At 49.6% G+C, this 20,202-nt stretch overlaps 1 protein-coding gene across 1 annotated transcript in view; it reads right to left on the bottom strand.

Moving 5' to 3' along the window:
- Window positions 1–14,055, bottom strand: part of RAI2 (retinoic acid induced 2) — a 132,024-nt gene extending 117,969 nt beyond the window's left edge. The window contains exon 1 of the mRNA XM_039914154.1: window positions 13,874–14,055. The gene's annotated coding sequence lies outside the window, so the exon portion shown is untranslated. The remainder of the gene's footprint in view (window positions 1–13,873) is intronic.
- Window positions 14,056–20,202: the final 6,147 nt, after the last annotated feature.

Raw genomic sequence — 20,202 nt, 5'->3', positions numbered from 1 at the left:
AGCTAGAAAATGTTCCACACTGGGAGGACAGAATCCTTACAGAGTCCCAGCTGTACTTCTTCCTGCCTCTCCTAGGCTGAGAGGTGGCATGGGGTTTGGTGGATTAAGCACGGGGCCAAGGGTCACCGAGTTTTCAAGACCCGTCGGACTGCCTGAACTTGGCGGAATTGCAATGTCTCCCTATCTCCGTGGCGAGTTCAACATCCACCCTTCCCAGGAAGGAAAAGGAGTTAATGCTGTGGGGATGATAATCAGAAATTGGCAGGGCTCTTCCAGGAAATGGAGTAATAAGAAATTAGTGAATTCTTGCTGCTTAATTAAAAAAATGTATTTAAAGAAGTGGGGGATTCGTAACAGATGTAGAAATCTAAAAAAATCCCCGTATAAATTGAGGAAGACTAAAAATGAACACCGAGGACTGGATTACTGCGTTGATTTGACCATTAAGCCACTCTTTGGTGGGTCGGAGCTAGGATTTGAACCCAGAACACATTCACTCTGGCATTCCAATAAATGGACAGAATTCCTCACAATTTCCCCTCTCCACTGCCACTCTCCCTCTTGCCCTTTTTCGAAAATGGTATTTGTTAAGCACTTCCTATGTGTCAAACACTGTTCTAAGTACTGTAGTAGATACAAGTTTAATTAGGTTGGACACAGACCCTTTTTTTTTTAAGGCTTGTGTTAAGTGCTTACTATGTGCCGGGCACTGTTCTAAGTGCTGGGGTGGATACAAGCCGATCAGGTTGGACACAGTCCCAGTCCCACGTGGAGCTCACAGTCTTAATCCCCATTATACAGGTGAGGTAACTGAGGCACAGAGAAGTGAAGTGACTTGACCCAAGTCACCCAGCAGACAAGTGGCAGACCTGGGATTAGAACTCGGGTCTTCTGACTCCCAGGCCTATACTCTTTCCACTAGGCCATGATTCTTCTCTTAGTTTCCGTCTTTCCACCACCTTCCTCCACGTGCAACTTCCCAACTCCCCCCCCGCGGCCTCTTCCTTTCCCTCTCTCCTCTCCCCTCCCCTTCTCCTCTTGACTGTCAGCTCACCGTGAGCGGGGAATGTGTCTCTTAGATTGTAGCGTTGCACTCTTCCAAGCGGCTCGAATCCCGGCTCTGCCACTTGTCAGCTGTGTGACTGTGGGCAAGTCACTTAACTGCTTTGTGCCTCAGTTACCTCATCGGTAAAATGGGGATTAACTGTGAGCCTCACGTGGGACAAACTGATTACCCTCTATCTACCCCAGAGCTTAGAACAGTGCTCTGCACATAGTAAGGGCTTAACAAATGCCAACATTATTCCTGAAGACGGTGTCTTGCATGCAGTAAGTGCTCAACAAACACGCCGTTTTGCTTTTTATGGCATTTGTTAAGGGCTTAATACGTGCCAGGCACTGTTCTAAGCACCGAGGTAGTTGCAAGCTAATCAGGTTGGACGCAGTCCATGTCCCACGTGGGCTCACAATCTTAATCCTCATTTAACAGTTGAGGTATCTGAAGCACAGAGAAGTTAAGGGTCTTGCTTAAGGTCTCCCGGTCACGCCAGGATTAGAAACCAGGTCCTTCTGACTTTCAGGCCCATTCTCTATCCACTAGGCCACGGTGCTTCTCATCTCATCATTCTCATCTTCCTTCAAGCTCAGCTGCGGCGCCTGCTTCTTTCTTTGGTGACTGAGGGACAGTTTCTTCCCCTCCTCCTGGACCTCCCCTTAAATCTCTCCGTTTCGCTGAGGGGTTTACGCGGCTCCAAAGTTCGCTCCTGGGCGTGAGCGTAGAGGCCGGCAAGCTAGGGAGGGAGCCCACAGATCATAGTCACATTGAGAATTCCCGGAGCTGACCAGTGCTACCCTCGGCTGCTCTGCGGTGGGCAGGAGGCCGGAGAGGGGCACGGTGCCCGTTGTGACCTTTAGGGACCGACAAGTCACTGCCTATCGCCGCCCTCCCATTTTCTCCGCTACAGTCCACCCTTCTCCAAGCTGGGTGGAAGACAGCGGATGGGTGGATGCTCTCCCAAGTCAGAGAGGTGCCATTTTTCCCTGGAGACCCTCTAGACTGTAAGCTCGTTGTGGGCAGGGAATGTGTCTGTCATATTGTTATAACGTCCTCTCCCAGGAGCTTAATACCGTACTCTGCAAACACTAAGCGCTCAATAAATATGACCGAACGACCCAACTGGGGTATTTTGGGTGATCCATCCTGGCAGATTCCTCCTGCAGAAGCAGGCAGGCTGGCCCGTCCGCTGGGGAGGATCTGGTCTTCAGGGGAGGAGGGTTAAATGTAGACCAAATTCTTCTATTTTCCCCTCCCTCATAGTGGTAATAATTAATTACGGTATTTGTTAAGTGCTTACTACGTGGAAGCACTGGTCTGAACACCGAGGTAGATAGAAGGTAATCAGGCTGTCCCACAATCTTAATTCCCTTTTCTCAGATGAGAGAACTGAGCCCCGGAGAGGTTAAGTGGCTTACCCAAGGTCACCCAGCAGACAAGTGGCGGAGCTGAGATTAGAACCCACATCCTCTGATTCCCAAGCCCGGGGTCCTCCCACTAAGCCACGCTGCTTCTCATCTGGCCCTTTCCAGACCCTAAGCCCCCCCTCTAGAGCGAGCGTCTATCTGGGCTCGTCGGACGCTGCATCAACTCGAGAGAAGCTGTTCACTATCTTTGACCTTGCTCTGACCCCCACCAGCTTCTCCCCGACTCTTCCACCTTCAGCATGGTATAGTGGATAGAGCAAGGGCCTGGGAGTCAGAAGGTCACGGGTTCGAATCCTCGCTCTGCCGTTTGTCTGCTGTGTGGCCTTGGGAAAGCCACCTCACTTCTCAGTGCCTCTGTTCCCTCATCTGTGAAATGGGGATTGAGACTGGGAGCCCTGTGGACAGGGCTTTATTATCTTGTATCTACCCCGGTGCTTAGAACAGTGTCCGGCACAGTGTAAACACTTTAACAAATGCCATAATAGTTATTATTATTCGATTACCTCATCTGTAAATGGGGACTGAGACTGTGAAGCCCACATGGGACTGGGTCCAACCCTATTATCTAATCCAATCTGCCCCAGTGCTTAGTTCAGTGGCTGTCACATAGCAGGTGCTTAACAAATACCACAATTATTACTACTGTTCCACCTTCCATCCTGCACATCCTTCTTCCCCTCTCCAGTGAACACATTTTCTTAGTTTGAGTGTCTGCCATTTTGACAGCTTGTCCCTAGATTTCTGGGGAACCAAGAATGACACTTCCCACGCTATCAAGGTACATAAGGATAATAATAATAAGGAGAACACATGTGATATCAGTTAAGCACTTACTATGTGCCAAGCACTGAACTAAGGACTGGGGTAGATGCAGGACAATCAGGTTGGAGACAGTCCCAGAGGGGCTCGTAGTCTACGCAGGAAGTAGAATACGCACTCAACCCCCAGTCTATGAGGAAACTGAGGAACAGAGCAGTTGAGCGACTTGCCCAAAGTCTCACAGCAGGCAAGGGTGAAGCCAGGATTCAAACCCAGGACCTATACGCTGAGTCCAGCCAGAACGAGTGTTTTTCCTACGTGGCTCCGCTGACCCGCTCGAAGGGGATTAAGGCTCTTCCCGTGTGCCGTCGCCAGCCTGTTTGGATAAAACGGGCTGCTGAACCAACAGCTTAGGCTCAAGTGGGTGATGAACTTAGTGAGCCCTGCAAGGTGAGCGTCACTTCTCGATGGGTCTTGCAAGAATGTGCCCCTCCACCCCAAGGGATACAAGCTCTGTTGTATCGCACTTTCCTGAGCACTTAGTACAGTGGTCTGCGCACATGAAGTGCTCAATAGATTCCACTGACTGGTATGCTTCTAAAGATGGCATTTTATGAGGGGGACAAAGGAGAGGCTGGGGCTGTTACCTTCTCCCATCTGGGGACCACGTGAACACCATATCCCTTCCAGGGCTGTATCAGAACTCGAATCCTGGTTCTGCCACTAGTCTGCCGTGTGACCTCGGACAAGTCACTTCACCGGGCCTCAGTTACCCCATCTGCAAAATGGGGATCGAGCCTGTGAGCCCCATGTGGAACGGGGACTGTGTCCAACCCAATTTGCCTGTCTCCACCCCACCCTGGCACACAGAAGACGCTTAATAAATACCACAGTTATTAGGCTCCCCGACCCACTACCTCACGCCGCTGAAGCGTGCGTGAACTGCAAGGCCCGTCTCCAAGGTCTCGAAACATTCAGCTGGCAGAATCCCGTGTTCCCATTCGGATCTACTCCTCCACGTCAGGTCGGCGGCGAGACAGACGGGCCGAATCGAATTTCCCCTCAAGAACAATCTATGCTTACTTTGGTCCGGATCGCAGCGGCCTTGGACCGAACGAGCGTTACTACGACCCTGCCTGGCTGCGGACTCCGCTCCCCCGACAGGCTTTCTTCCCCCGGCCGGCTCGCCTGAGAGGCACATACCGTACCAATTGAATTCGGAAAAACAGTCTTGAGGAAAATGCTTCTCATTCCAGCGACCCCTCTCCTGCATTCTTTCATAAAAGGCACCCCGGCTGAATAGGGGGCCTTCTAAATCGTATCTGTAAGTTTTGAAGGGAACGACGCCGGCTGGGCTCATCAGAGAGTGCGGCGGATTTCCTTTTGGATGGGGACAGAGCTGAGAGACTTCCGTACGTCTGGGTTCGGGCTGTTCCTCGGGGGTCAGGGCGCGGGCCAGAACCAGGGCCTGCCCCCGCCCCATGCCTGGCGTCTGCCTTTCCAGCATTCGCTTTGGCACTCTTGGCAGGCTCATGTGAGAATGGTTGTTCATTCCAAGCGCTTAGTACAGTGCTCTGCACATAGTAAGCGCTCAATAAATACCACTGAATGTGTGAGTACAGGGGGTTGGATTCGGATTCCCCTCTAGACCCTCGCCGTGGCAGGGAACGTGCCTACCAACTCTGTCATATTGATTCTATTTATTTGCTATTGTTTTAATGAGATGTTCTTCCCCTTGATTCTCTTTATTGCCATTATTCTTGTCTGTCTGTCTCCCCCGATTAGACTGTCAAAGGGCAGAGACCGTCTCTATCTGTTACCGATTTGTCCATTCCAAGCCCTTAGTACAGTGCTCTGCACATAGTAAGCGCTCAAAAAATACCACTGAATGAATATTGTACTCTCCCAAACGTTTAGTTCAGTGCTCTGCATATGGTAAGAGCTCAATAAACACGATGGATTGATTTAGAGGGCTGATGTGTGAGGCGGCTGAGGGGGTGGGAGGAGGGCCAGCATGACGTAGTGAAAAGAGCACAGGCCTGGGAGTGACAAGGTCGTGAGTTCTAATCTGCTCTGCCGCTTGTCTGCACCTGAGCTTGGGCATATCGCGCCACCTTTCCGAGCCTCAGTTACCTCATCTGTAAAATGGGGATTGAGACTGTGAGCCCCATGTGGGACGGGGACTGTGTCCAACCCGATCTGCTTGTATCCACCCCGGCGCTCAGTATAGTGTCTGGCACATGGGTAGCACTTAACAAGTACCAGAGTTGTCCTTGTTGTTGTTACTGGGCCCTGGGTAAGTAGCCAGACCGTGGAGGGGGGGTTGTCCCTGATCTGGGAAGGAATCCCTCTGGCTAACCAGTGGACTCTCACTTCCTTTATTTGGGGAGCTAACTGCTCTTGCCAAGATAATTAGGGTGGCCCCTTTGTACGATTGAAGATTGCTTTAGTCCCCATTTTGATCCGTTTTGTGCTCCCTTTAGTCCCCCTTTTGATTCGTTTTGTGCTCCGTCAGCACTTCTCACACAGTCGCATTTAGCACTGATCAGGATTCCCGGCTACCAAGGGCCACCGTGTCTTAAAAGCACAATACATTCATAAATTCTGCCTTGAAATAAACAAGGCATGAGAAATGAGGCAGGATGGAGCTGACCCAAAATGAGCAGGGGGAGAGCAGGGGCCTTTTCAGGCCCGATTTCTTCAATTAAAGCCCTTGGGGCCAAATATTCAAATAGGAATGCCTCACATCTACGGAGGCTAGACGAGGATTCATTCATTCTATAGTATTTACTGAGCGCTTACTGTGTGCAGAGCACTGTACTAAGCGCTTGGAAGGGACAATTCGGCAAGAGATAGAGACAGTCCCTGCCCACTGACGGGCTTACAGTCTAATCGGGGGAGACAGACAGACAGAAAAACAATAGCGATAAATAGAATCGAGGGGATGTACACCCCCTTAACAAAATAAATAGGGTAATAAAGATATATACAAATGAGCAAATGAGCACAGTGCTGAGGGGAAGGGAGAGGGGGAGGAGCGGAGGGAAAGGGGGCTTAGCTGAGGGGAGGTGAAGGGCGGGGCGGAGAGGCAGCAGAGGAAGCAGAGGGAAGAGGGGAAGCTCAGTCGGGGAAGGCCTCTTGGAGGAGGTGAGCTCTCAGTAGGGCTTGGAAGAGGGGAAGAGAGTTAGTTAGTTAGTTGAGGACCATTTATATGACATTGTGAATGGGAAGTAAATCCATCTCTTCAGACCCCGACCATTTTAGACCATTTCTCCTTTTATCCTTTTAGTCTCTGCCTAGGTAACGCTTGCCTATAAGAGATAAAATAGGATTACCCAACGATCCAAGGAACTCAGGTGATGAAATCGTATAATCATAAACAAGAAGACTGTACCTCTTCAAGGAAAGGGACCACAGCAAAAAAGAAAAATGAGTCACTTTTTTTCCTGGAAGTAAATAGGCTAAGGTTTTTACATGTGGCCTACATAGGATTCTTTTATGGTACTGACATTCAAAGTTCATGTTCTTTTAATGGGCAGTGGTATTTTGGATTCGCTGAACTTTACGGATGTCAACTCTGGGGCTGCCAAAAGATACGCATGTCGAGGCAATAAGAGCCATTTAGATACGGGACATAAAGCGGAAACAAGCAGCACCCCCAAAAGCAACCCAACGAAACTGATCGAAGTCTCATTAACTGCTGAAGCCACGGTGATTACCGAACATTCGCTTGGGGGCCGTGCCCTGCGCTAAACGCTGGGGAAAGCACAAGGAGCTTTTTCTCTAACTGAAGAGACAGACCTACAGGATATTCACCAGCAGAGCACTGAGAATAAATGATGAGTGAAAAAGATGCTACAGTGTGATAAGAATAATTATTACGATATTTATTAAGTGCTTACTTATGTGCCATGCCTGGATTTAGCACTGAGATGGATACAAGCAAATCAGGTTGAATACGGTCCCGGGCCCATCTGGGGCTTACAGTCTCAATCACCTTTCACAGATAAGGTGAGTCCCAGAGAAGTGAAGTGACTTGCCCAAGGTCACGCAGCAGACAACTGATGAAAGGTCGTGGTGCTGTTTTTGCGGCCACGGCCTGGAACTGTTAATCCATCTCCATCTGGGTGAAAGGACAGCACCTCAGGAAGTGGCTGGGTTTGCTCTTTCAGACCATCTGGACTCCTTCCAGTCACGTCCTTTCATTTCCAGTTTTTATTTTTACCTTCTCCCCCACGGGGGAGAAAACCAAATCAGAATGAGTCGGTGGTGTTTATCGAGCTCTCGCTAGCCGGCTTCGGACGGTGGGCGAGAGAGGCCTCCAGAAAGGGGAGTGGGGGTGAGAGCGGCAGTCAGAGATTTGAAAGCCCCCAGCACCCCCTCTCCCCGACTCGGAAGCAGCCTCTGTTTAACAGGGATCTGGGAGGGGTGTGCAGTTCATTCAATCGTATCTATTGAATCGTGTCAGCTGTGTGACAGTGGGCAAGTCACTTCACTTCTCTGGGCCTCAGTGACCTCATCTGTAAAATGGGGATGAAGACTGGGAGCCCCACGTGGGACAACCTGATTCCCCCTGTGTCTGCCCCAGCGCTTAGAACAGTGCTCTGCACATAGTAAGCGCTTAACAAATACCAAAATTATTAGAGCACTGTACTAAACACTTGGGAGAGTACAAAAAGCAAAATAAACAGACCCGTTCCCTGCCTACGATGGGTTTACAGTCCCGAGGCGGAGACGGACATTAATAGAAATAAGTAAATGACAGATGTGGATATAAATGCTGTGGGGCTGGGAAGGGGGATAATAATAATAATAATAATGTTGGTATTTGTTAAGCGCTTCCTATGTGCAGAGCACTGTTCTAAGCGCTGGGGTAGATCAGGTTGTCCCACGTGGGACTCCCAGTCTTCATCCCCATTTTACAGATGAGGTAACCAGCCCAGAGAAGTTAAGTGACTTGCCCACGGTCACACAGCTGACAAGTGGCAGAGCTGGGATTCGAACCCTTGACCTCCGACTCCGAAGCCCGTGCTCTTTCCACTGAGCCCCACTGCTAAAGGGAGCAAATCAGGGTGACGCAGAAGGGAGTGGGAGAAGAGGAAAGGAGGGGTTGATTTGTGGAGCAAGGGGAGGGTCAGTGGTCCCTCTGCCAGAGAAACACTCTAGATTCAGGGACTTGGCCAGAATCCTGAATTTATTCACTCATTCAATTGTGTTTATTGAGTGCTTACTGTGTGCAGAGCGCCGTGCTAAGCACTCAGTAGCTGAGAAGCAGCAGGGCGCAGTGGATAGAGCACGGGTCTGGGAGACACAACGTCGCGGCTTCTAAACCCTGTTTCCCCACTTGTCTGCTGGGTGACCTGGGGCAACTCACTTAAATTCTCTGTGCCTCAGTTATTCCATCTGTAAAATGGGCATCGAGACTGTGAGCCCCATGTGGGGCAGTGACTGTGTCCAACCCAATTTGCCTATATCCACCGCAATGCTTAGTATGGTGCCTGGCCCATAATAAAACCTTCAGAAATAATGATAATAATAATGATGTTGGTACTGGTTAAGCGCTTACTATGTGCAGAGCACTGTTCTAAGCGCTGGGGGAGATACAGGGTAAACAGGTGGTCCCACGTGAGGCTCACAGTCTTAATCCCCATTTTACAGATGAGGGAACTGAGGCACAGAGAAGTGAAGAGACTTGCCCACAGTCACACAGCTGACATTATTATAATATATAATAATATATCATATAACATATGATATAATAATAATAATGGCTTATAGCTGAGGAACTCATTTACACCCTCCTCAGCATTCAAGCGTACACAGTTAGTTTAACTTGACCATTCTACTGGGATATATTTTCATGATGGTCTCCCCCATCAGAGTGTAAGTTCCTTGTCAGAAGGGAACTTTTTTCTTCTGTGCTTCCCATTTGCACTTCCCCAAAAAGTCACTCAGTAATTGCTATTACTGCCAACTACTATGACAGCTGCCTGCCCTCAAGGAGATGACATTCAAATCGGGGAAACAGCCAGGCACAAGACTGAGAAGAAACCTGTGAACACCTAGGGAGCTGCTTCTGGGGGAGCTGGGACATCCCAACATGGCACCCTTTCTAGCCAACAACCTCCTTCCAAGCCCGAAGTAGCTGTGCAGGTCAGTCAATCAATCCACGGTATTTACTGAGCGCTTACTGTGTGCAGAGCCCCGTACTGAACGCTTGGGAGAGTGCCATACAACAGAACGCTCCCTGCCCTTGGATTTTTTTTTAAAGGTGTTTGAATCCAAGACTGAAGCGAGAATTCACTGACACGCTTCCCTTGAGTTAACGTAGTTACTCTTGAGCCCGGATAAGGAGGATAAGGCCACGCAGTTTTGCACCATCTGATGCCACTAGAAAGAACAAAGGATCCCTCGAAACGCTATGGAAAGGCGGCATGATTTTAATGTCAATGGAACTGTGACCTGGCCTAGGGTAGCCTGCCTTCTGGAACCCGATTTTATCAAAATCCGCCTGTGGAGCTGCAATAGCAAGAATACTGACAATGAAAATATTAATTTCCTACGTACGGTGAGGGTTCTGCTTCGGGAGAAGAGGTCACAACACTTCCATTTGTCTTCCGCGACTGGAAACCAAGCTAACGGCTTCATTAACCTCCTAGACCAGCCCCCCATTGGCTGGTCTGCATTGGCTCCCCATGAACTCCTTGCTCACGCCCTCTCTCTGGCCTGGAACTCCTTCACCCGCTTCATCTCTGACAGGCCACCACTCTCCCCATCTTCAAACTTCTAATAAAATCATATTTCCTCCAAGTCAGCCTTTCCTGACTGAGCACTTATGTCCCCATTCATCCTCCCTCCTGCCTTGTTTTTGCACCCGAGGCCGGACGACTTAAGCTCTCTGTTGCTCCACCCCAGCCCCCAAGCACGTACGGACGTATCCTTATACTCTGCCCATTCCCCTAACTGTAATTTATTTTAATGTCTGCCTCCCCCACTACTTTGTGAGCACCTTGAGGTTCATATCTACCTACTCTATTGTTTTATACTCTCCCAAGCGCTTAGTCCAGTGTTCCGCACCTGGTAAGCGCGCAACCAATATTAATGACTGACTGATCGGTTTGCCAAGTGGTCGCCTTACGCACTTGGGGACAGAAGAAAATGAACCATAATCTCTCCCCGCCGGTCCAATTCTTCGTCCAGAATTTCAGGTTAACTCATCCTATCAATCGATCAATATATTTACTGAGTGCCTATTGGGTGCAGAGCACTGTGTGAAGCACTTGGGAGACTCCAGTACACCAGAGCTGGTAGACACTTTCCCTACCCACATAAAGCTTCCAGTTGAGAGGGGGAGACACACGTTAATATAAAGAAATAAATTATGGATAAGTACATTAACATTTGTGGAGCTGAGGCTGGGGTGAATATCAAGTACTCAGAGCGTAGAGATTCGAGGCGAGGTAAAAGGGAGAGGAGGAACTTTTCAGACATCCCAGGGGAGAAGCTCGTGGAGTGTGCCCAAATTCTCTCACTTCCTCTATCTCCTATGTATCTCTTATGTGCATATCCACAATTTATTTATTTTTATTAATGTCTCTCTCTCCCCCCTAGACCATAAACCCTTTGTGGGTCGGGAACGTTTCTACCAACTCTGTTATACCGTAGTGTCCAGAGCCCTGAAAACAGAAAGTGCTCAGTAAATGTGATTGATTGACTCCTGGTGACCGCCATCACTGCTCACGTGAAGTGGTCCTTTATTTCTCCCCCTTGCCCCATTTTTCCAGGAAGGCCTATTAACGGGCACACCGGCCCTTAAGCGAGGAGCCCGAGCCTCCTCTCCTCATTCATTCATTCAATAGTATTTATTGAGCACGTACTCTGTGCAGAGCACTGGACTAAGCGCTTGGAATGTACAATTCGGCAACAGAGAGAGACAATCCCTGCCCAGTGACGGGCTCACAGTCTAAACGGGGGAGACAGAGCAGAGCAAAACAGAACAAAACAAAAGCAAGACAACATCATCAAGATAAATAGAAACAAGGAGATAAACGCCTCATTAACAAAATAAATAGGGTAATAAATAATATATATAAATGAACACAGTGCTGAGAGGAGGGGAAGAGGGAAGAGCAGAGGGGTGGGGGGGAGGGGGAGTAAGGGGAAAGGGAGGGCTCAGTCTGGGAAGGCCTCCTGGAGGAAGTGAGCTCTCAGACTTTGAAGAGGGGAAGAGAGTTGATTTGGCGGAGGTGAGGAGGGAAGGCGTTCCGGGACAGCGGTAGGACGTGGACCAGGGGTTAACGGCGGGATAGGCGCGGACGGGGGACCGTGAGGAGGTGAGCGACAGAGGAGCGGAGCGTACGGGGTGGGCAGTAGAAATCATTTGGGGAGGATCAAATAGTCCCATGGATTCCCAAGTAAAATCTGCCTATTCCGGTCCGATCGTAGCCCCGGAGGCAACTGGCTATAGCCCTCCTAGTTGATCACATGAAGTGCACTGGGAAAGTTTGGCTCTGAGACCGTCTCATCCTGTGCCGGACAACTTCTCGTCCTGTGCCTGACAACTTCCTGGCTTTGGAAGGGAAGTTTAGAGACCCGTTTGGCCTCGGGTTTGTATTTCTGCAGCAAGCCAGAATGAACCCAGGTTGCCAATGGCATGAACTGTGCAGGAGAAGATACCCATCTTCATTTACGTAATGATAATTGTGCTATTCGTTTCGAACTTCCTATGCACCAAGCACGTTACGAAGCATTGAGGTAGATACGACATGATCAAATCAGACACAGTCCCTACCCCTTTGGGATTCACGTTCTAAGTAGACTGAGAAGCAGCGTGGCCTAGTGGAAAATGCGTGGCCCTAGGTTCTAATCCTGACTCTGCCACTTGTCTGCGGTGTGACCGTGGGCAAGTCAATTCACTGCTCTGTGCCTCAGTTACCTCATCTGTAAAATGGGCATTAACTCCTCCTCCTACCAACTTAGTCTGTGAATCTCATGTGGGATATGGGCTGTGTCCAACAGCCATAAACCTGTCCTTGCCCCAGCACTTAGAACAGTGCCTGACACAGAGTAAGCCATTTTTTTAAAAAAAGGAGGCGGGAGAACAGTTAACACCCATTTTACAGATGAGGAAACAGGAAAGACAGGTGACACAGCAGAGCCGGGATCAGAACCCAAGTCTTCTGACTTTAAGGCCTGCGGCAAGAGCAGAAGGCCGCGCTGCTTCTCTATTTATTCTATCTACCCACATAGTCCTTCGTTTCAGAAAATGATGCCGACGGGGAGGCCATACCCAGGCAGGAGGCTGAAAAAGCAAAACCGACACTCCCTTTCCCATCGCGTGCCCACCTAGACCGTTTCTGGATGTGCCCCAAATTTCACCCCCATCGGGGCCTGCCCCTTTCCGCCCAATCTCCAACCCTTTCGCCCTCTCCTCTCCCGACCGCGGCCCGCCTTCTGCAGTGGTTTCCTCACGGCCCCCCGCGGTACCCCGTCCGACGCACCGCTTCCTGCTTCGCCGTCGCCAAGCACCGGAACAAACCGGCTAAAAACGAAATTCTCATGATTCGATAGACTGTTTCCTCGACCTCTTTTCTCTTTGCCGGGAGGAAAGATGGCGTGGCAGAGCCACTCAGACCGGGAAAGTACAGTGGGTTGCTAGTGCAGCAGGAGAAATGGAGTCAAAAGCAGCGTGACGGGGCAAAGAGAGAAAATTAAGGCTGCCTTCCCTCAGTGCGTCGGGGAGCACACGTTCTTGGAGCCACAAGGAATTCAAAGCTGTGGAGTCACCAGAAGAATATCTCAATTTCGGAACACACTGCTCGCATGCTTTCTATAGGCAACGTTTAAGCAAAAAGCAAAAGAATACGAAGGAATGCCACAGAAAGCTTTAAGCTATTGCCCACTTCAAAAGCAGTAAAAAAAAGGAACAACATCGCAATGTAGGTATTACTGTCTTAACTCGTAATGATCACCTCTCCTTCTCATCAGCGCTGCCCGGGCGCTGTTGAAAATTCTATTCTTCCTTCACAAGCATCCCAGGGACCAACAGAGAAAAAGAGGAAAAATAAAAACGACATCGAATTCACTCTCTCCTCCATCCCCACAGAACTCTGCCTAATACCCATTTCGGAATCTCCACTGGTCTCGACCCGGATTCACAAGATCCCCCGAACAGTTAAGGGTCATTGTGACCTGATCCTTCGTCAATCCTGGCCAATACTCCCTGAAAAACTAGGGCTCTTGAGAGGGTCTCTTTGGTTGCGGCTTTCTGGCCGGGCAGTTATGACCAACCCGTTTTCATCTAATGACCCTCTCACGGCGAGGGAGTGGTACGAAAAATTGGACCGAGGCAAACCGCTCAGTGGGAGTGGGTGAGGGCAAGGAGAGAATGGATTGAACCCATAATGAATACCGGTGAGGAAAACCATCGCGAGGGTGAAATGAGTCTTCAGCAAGCCTGTCTGCGCTAATCATCCGGAAGACCGGGAAAGGGAGCACAAACGCAAGCAGGTGAAAGAAAGCCTGACTTGTAATAGCTTAATGACAAGAACGCTTTGGGAGCCAATGAGGTTAATACCTAAGTGACACAGAACAGTAGGAGGGGGAAGGGAAGGGGGAAGACTCCAGAACTTACTGTGCATACTAATCGAGGGCCAACGAGCGCTGAATAATGGGAGAAAGATGGTTCCATCGCCGAATCTGCTTCCTCCCGCTCACAAAGGATGAGCCGGCAAAAAAGGAACCGCTTGGCTGTGTCATTCGGCCGGCGGCGCGAGTATTGATTGGAACGCCGTCTTTCCCTGCAGTGCAAAGAGAGGAGGAAGGTGGGTAGGCGGAAAATGAAAAGAGAGAGAGGCGGAAAGAAAGAAGAGGAGGAAAGGACGGAAAGAGGGCGGCTAGGAAGATGACAGATGAATTCGACGGTGGGGGAGGCGGAGGGGGAGAGAAAGTTCCTGTCATCCCGGGGTTAAGAAGCGATCGATCGTCCTTTTAAAGGCTCCGGGCCATTTATGAGATGAAACACTTTTAACTCTATTAATCAAGTGGGCTTCTCCCAGCCTTAGCATTTGGAAAGACAAAAGAGGTCTGTGTACAGTCAGAGCGATGCTCTGGTGACAGACAGACCCAGACACAGCTAACCCGGCTGGATGTTGGGCTAGTACTGGGCGAGGGGCACTTCCTTGCCCGGTCCTTGGGGGACTTATAGCACCTTCCCTCCTCGGTGGGGTCTTTAAACACCTTAAAGGCCTCAACTCAGGAGCCTGCAAACTGCCCTATTCAGGGAACCTCCCAGAAAAAAACACCCACGCAGCCATTTTCCACCACCTGTGGGTTTTTCCTTTTTCTTTTTTTTAAGGGAAGCTCTTTGTTGGGCCAGAAAATGTGAGATTGCTTATTCCTTTATTTCCCCATTTCCTCCTGACAGGTGACGGCGGCTTGGAATCGGGCCGTGTTATAAGCAAAGCGTCCAAACCGGGCAGGAAATGGTGTCCGTTTGGAAAACGTGAGGGGAGAAGAAAGAGCGCTGTAAAACTGCCCACGGTGCAATATTTGGGAAGTCAGACATTCGTCCTGGCTTACCCTCCCAGATCTGGAGGAAAAGGCAGAGAAGGAAATTGAGGGGAGGTCTTTCAGTGTAACCACTTCTCCTGTGCATACCTCTATTCATTCATTCATTCAATAGTATTTATTGAGCGCTCACTATGTGCAGAGCACCGCACTAAGCGCTTGGAATGGACAAGTCGGCAACAGATACAGTCCCTGGCCTCCGACGGGCTCACGGTCTAATCGGGGGAGACGGGCAGACAAGAACAATGGCAATAAATAGAGTCAAGGGGAAGAACATCTCGTGAAAACAATGGCAACTGAATAGAATCAGGGTGATGCAAATCTCATTAAACAAAATAAACAAAATAAATACTCTATCCAAGAGTAACCCTCCTTTGGGGAAAATAGCAAATTTTTAAACGGCATTTAAGGGCTTACTTTGTGCCAGACGTTATACTGAGCGGTAGGGTAGATTCGAGCAGATTAGGTTGAACGCAATCCATGTCCCACAAGGGGATCACAGTCAATCCCCATTTCATAGATGAAGTAACTGAGGCACAGAGAAGATAGATGACTTGCCCAAAGACACACAGCGACCTGAGAGTCAAGCCAGAAACAGCTCTCCCAGCCGATGATGATGGCAGTAGTGATATTAAGCGTTTAGAACAGTGCTGGGCACACCGGAAGTGCTCAATAAATACCACTGATCGTTTGATTAGCGTCGACCGTCTTGGTGTGTGTTTGTTTTTTTAATGGGAGCTGTTAAGTGCTTATTATGTACCAGATACCGTGCTAAGGGCTAATTTGCTACAAGCTAATCGATGTGGACACAGTCCACGTCCCAGGTGGGGCTCACAGTCTAAATTCCCCATTTTGCAGATGAGGTAAGACTGAGGCGGGAGATGGCCCCAGGTGAGGGAAGCAGACAGCATCTGCTTTTCCACCAGTCACGTTATTCGAGTAAGCAGATTTGAAACTCGGTGAGCCCTGTCGCTCTCTCCGGCTGGGTAGACGTTTGATTTCCTTCCCCTGGACATGTAGAAGCAGCATAGAGCACAGGCCTGGGAGTCGCAAGGTCATGGTTTCTAATCCTGACTCCTCCACTTGTCTGCTGTGTGACCTTGGGCAAGTCACTTGCCTTCCTCTGTGCCTCAGTTACCTCATCTGTAAAATGAGGATCGAGACCGTGAACCCCAGGCGGGACGGACTGTGTCCAATCCAATCTGCCTGTATTCGCCCCACCGCTTAGTACATCATGTGGCCCGTAATAAACGCCTGAACAGATTCCACAGTTCATTCATTCCTTCATTCAATAGTGTTTATTGGGCGCTTACTACGTGCAGAGCACAGTACTAAGCGCTTGGAATGGACAGATCGGTAACAGACGGAGACAGTCCCTGCCCTCTGACGGGCTTACGGTCTAATCGGGGGAGACGGGCAGACGAGAACAATAGCAATAAATAGAATCGAGGGGATGAACGTCTCATTAAAACGATAGCAAATAAAGAGAATCAAGGTGATGATGATGATTATTATTTATTATTATTATTGTTATTAGGTGATCCAGTCAGATTATGACTCTACCCAGTTCCTACAGGCTAGAGGTAGCCCCTAAAACTCTCTCGTGCCGATCAGGGTGACAAGTGTTTTTTACAGCGTGCCAACGGGGTCAAATCAAGGTTCTCACTGAAAGCACTGGTCACGTTTCCTGCAGAGAAGGCGATTTCTCAGTTACGGCTCCTCACCCGAAACCCCCGGGGTGTCTGTGGGCCCCAGAGACCGCACGAGTGGGCGGTTCCAAGTGTCTTTCACCGTTTGCCTGGCGGAAAGAGCCTGGGCGTCGGAGGATCCGAGTTCTAATCCTGACTCTGCCACTTGTCTGCTGAGTGACCTCGGGCGAGTCACTTGCCTTCTCTGTGCCTCAATTCCCTCATCTGCAAAATGAGGATTCAATACCTGCTCTCCCTCCTACTTAGTCTGTGAGCCCCTGAGTGGGACTTGAAGGGGGGGGGGGTGGGACTTAAGTGGGACTTAGAGAAGCAGCGTGGCTCCGTGGAAAGAGCACGGGCTTTGGAGTCAGGGCTCATGAGTTCGAATCCCAGCTCTGCCACTCGTCGGCTGTGTGACTGTGGGCGAGTCACTTAACTTCTCCGGGCCTCAGTTCCCTCATCTGTAAAATGGGGATTAAGACTGTGAGCCCCACGTGGGACAACCTGATTCCCCTATGTCTACCCCAGCGCTTAGAACAGTGCTCGGCACATAGTAAGCGCTTAACAAATACCAACATTATTATTATTATTACTTGATTATCTTCTATCTACCCCAGCACTTAGTACAGTGCTTGGGACATACTAAGTGCTTAACAGATTATTATTATTATTTGATCTTATGTTCGTCAAAGCCCTACCAGACATTTGAGATTTTCTGGCCACCCTCTACTTCCGTTTTGTTTTTATTTGGGGTTTTTTGTTTGTCTGTTTGTTTCTAGTGACATTTGTTAAGGGCTTACTATGCGCCAGGCACTGTTCTAAGCACTGGGGTAGATACAGGGTAACCAGGTTGGCACAATCCCTGCCCCACATGGGGCTCACAGTCTTCGTCCCCATTTTGCAGATGAGGTGACCGAGGTTCGGAGAAGTGAAGTGACCCGCCCAAGGTCACAGAGCAGACAAGTGGCAGAGCCGGGACTGGAAGCCCGGTCCCTCTGCCTACCAGGACCCTGCTCTATCCATTAGGCCACACCGCCTCTCTTTGGTGGAGACAAGACCCAGAGAGAATCCTCAGGTTTACATATTTCTGGGATACAGACTAAGAAAATCCTATGCCCTTCCCGTGGAGCAGAAAATAGGGCCGCAGAGAGTTCTGCAACCTACCCACGACCACAAACCGCGCCAGAGTTAGACCTTTCGGGGCAACCCGGGAATCTGATTCGCAGTCGCCAGCTGCCATCATGAGAAAATCCTTCCTTTCAGAAAACAGGCTCTCCGCTGCTCGCTCCTTACATTTACTAGCTCAGCTCCCTAATAGCCCCGGCCTATCTGAACAAAGGAGCCTCTTTTTTCCAATTTAACTAGGAGAGATCCATTTTCCCGTTATACACTGCTCTATTGAATTTTTAGGCTTCCGTTGCGAAGAATCGTTCAGGACAGTGCCCCAGACCGTAGATCAAGAGGGGTTCTGCGAGTCAGCCGTAATTTAACGGGGTTTCATAAGCGGCGCTAATTCATATCCTCCGAGACGGGAGCCTGCCGGGCCTGAGTTCATCCTTTCCCATAATTGGCTTTACTCTCCAATTAGAACAATTGTCTCCCCTTGCTTCCACCAACTTGCTACCCGAGATACTTCAGTGAATTCGGTGAAGGGTTCCATTTTGGAGGCATCAGTAACTAAACGCAAAGGATAGTGCATTTCTCTACCGCCGAGGCTACCCAAGGGGAGGTGCTCCGCTCCTTCCCCCGCGCCGCCGAACAAAGAATGCTGGATGGGTAGGCCGTGAGATGTCACCCGGCCCACCCTCCGCAATTTAAGCCCCGTCAGGCTTCTCGTTTGCCCTGCCTTACAATTATGCCAGCGGCACACATCGCTCATTAAGCGTATTTGAAGCAAACAATAACGCTGATGAAGATTCCCGGAGAACGACCGCTTCTATCGGAACTCTGAATGATGCATTAGTAAGTCCACAATCTAATGGAAGCATTGAATATCGCTGCCGTTCACGGGTCTCTTCCTCTTTCCTTTCTTCTTCTTAATCCTCTGATTAGAGGTGTTTTCCGTGGAATTCCGCATTTCACTCCCGCCTCTGGCAGAGGCTGTCTTTAAGACATTAAAATCCACCAGCCGCTTTAAAACCCTACGCCCTCCTCCTAGACTGAGAATCCCATGGTGGGGGGACAGGTACCGTGTCCAACGTGATAGCTTTCTATCTACCCCCGAGGGATTATGCCGTGTGCCCCTAAAGCACTGGGAAACTCATCTCAGCCCCGGAGTACCTATGTACAGATCCTTTTACTCTCCTATTTCCCACTATCTGCAATTCATTTTAGTGTGTATCTCCCTTGGTATTATTAATATCATCATTATTATTATTAGGGTACTTGTAAAGGGCTTACTACGTGCCAGGCACTGCACTGAGCACCGGGGTGCATACGAGCGAATCGGGTGGGGCACAGTCCCGGCCCACGTGGCGTTCACCGTCTCGTCCAACCCGATGCCCGCATGTCCACATCAGAGGAGCCAGGACTGAGGTGCATCCTCTGTCTTTCAGACGCCGCTATCCCGTCTGGCACCGTCCCCATCTTTGTTCTTTCAATTTATAGTCTGGGCCCCTGTAACTGTGACTGCCGGACAGAGCAAGCACAGATGAGAGGCCACTCTGTGAGCGGGGACTGTGTCGGTTATACTCTTCAGAATAAAACAATAATAATAATGATATTTCCTAGGCGCTTACTATGTGTGGGGCACCATACCGTGAGCTGGGGTGGTTACAAGCAAATCAGGTTGGACACAGTCCCTTTCTCCCACTGGGCTCCCAGTCTCCATCCCCATTTTACAGATGATGGAACTGAGGGCCAGAGAAGAAAAGTGACTTACCCAAGGTCTCCCAGCAGACAAGTGGCAGAGCTGGGACTAGAACCCATGACCTCCGACGCCCAGCCCGGACCCTAGTCCCTACACCACGCTGCTTGTACTCCCCCGAGCGCTCGGTAAAGTGCTCTGCCCACAGTAAGCGCTCAATAAATACAACTGACTGACGGTGATGACATCTGTTTAATTGCCCTGAGCTACAAAGTCCAACTAATTAGCTCCGTCTCCGGTGGGTCATAGGGTAAACCCAGAAAATAGAGTGGGGACTTTTCGGCAGACACGTTTCATCCATTTCCAAGAGAAATTATTTCATCATCTTCCCATTGTGTTTTCCTTTCCGTGGGATCTAAATGCTGTGTTTGGATATTTGGAAGACTGAAGACACAGTGGTTCTGTTTGAGTGCGCACGGATCCCGAATCACAGAAACAAACAGATGAGCTTATATAGTCTCGAAACCAAAATAAACAGGCTCTAAGAGCAAAACACCCTTCAGAAAGAAAGAGCGAAAGCTGAATAACACAGAGATCATTTGGGTACCGCCATGAGGGACTGATGAAACAAGGCTTTTCGTTTTCTTGCCTTTAAGTAAGTTTCCAGGCCAAGCAGAATGGTTTGTTCCCTGTTCTAAAGGTTTCCTGTCTCTGGAATGACTGGGAGATTCACGTCCTACCTGCGAACTGAGCAAATCGGGATTTTTATTTATTTTTTCTTCTGCAGGAAAGGAAGTTACGGTTGTTACGGCTAGAGTTGGAGATTCCCAGAGTACGTGGACTTCTTCTTTAACGTAATATAAAAATAAGGCGTTTTCCTGACTCCAGGTGGCAGATACT

The sequence above is a fragment of the Ornithorhynchus anatinus genome, chromosome 15 (genome assembly GCF_004115215.2).
Source record: "Ornithorhynchus anatinus isolate Pmale09 chromosome 15, mOrnAna1.pri.v4, whole genome shotgun sequence".
In the NCBI taxonomy this organism is placed as follows: domain Eukaryota; kingdom Metazoa; phylum Chordata; class Mammalia; order Monotremata; family Ornithorhynchidae; genus Ornithorhynchus; species Ornithorhynchus anatinus.
Note: the sequence above shows the minus strand (reverse complement) of the source record. Positions and strands in the feature narration are given on the sequence as shown.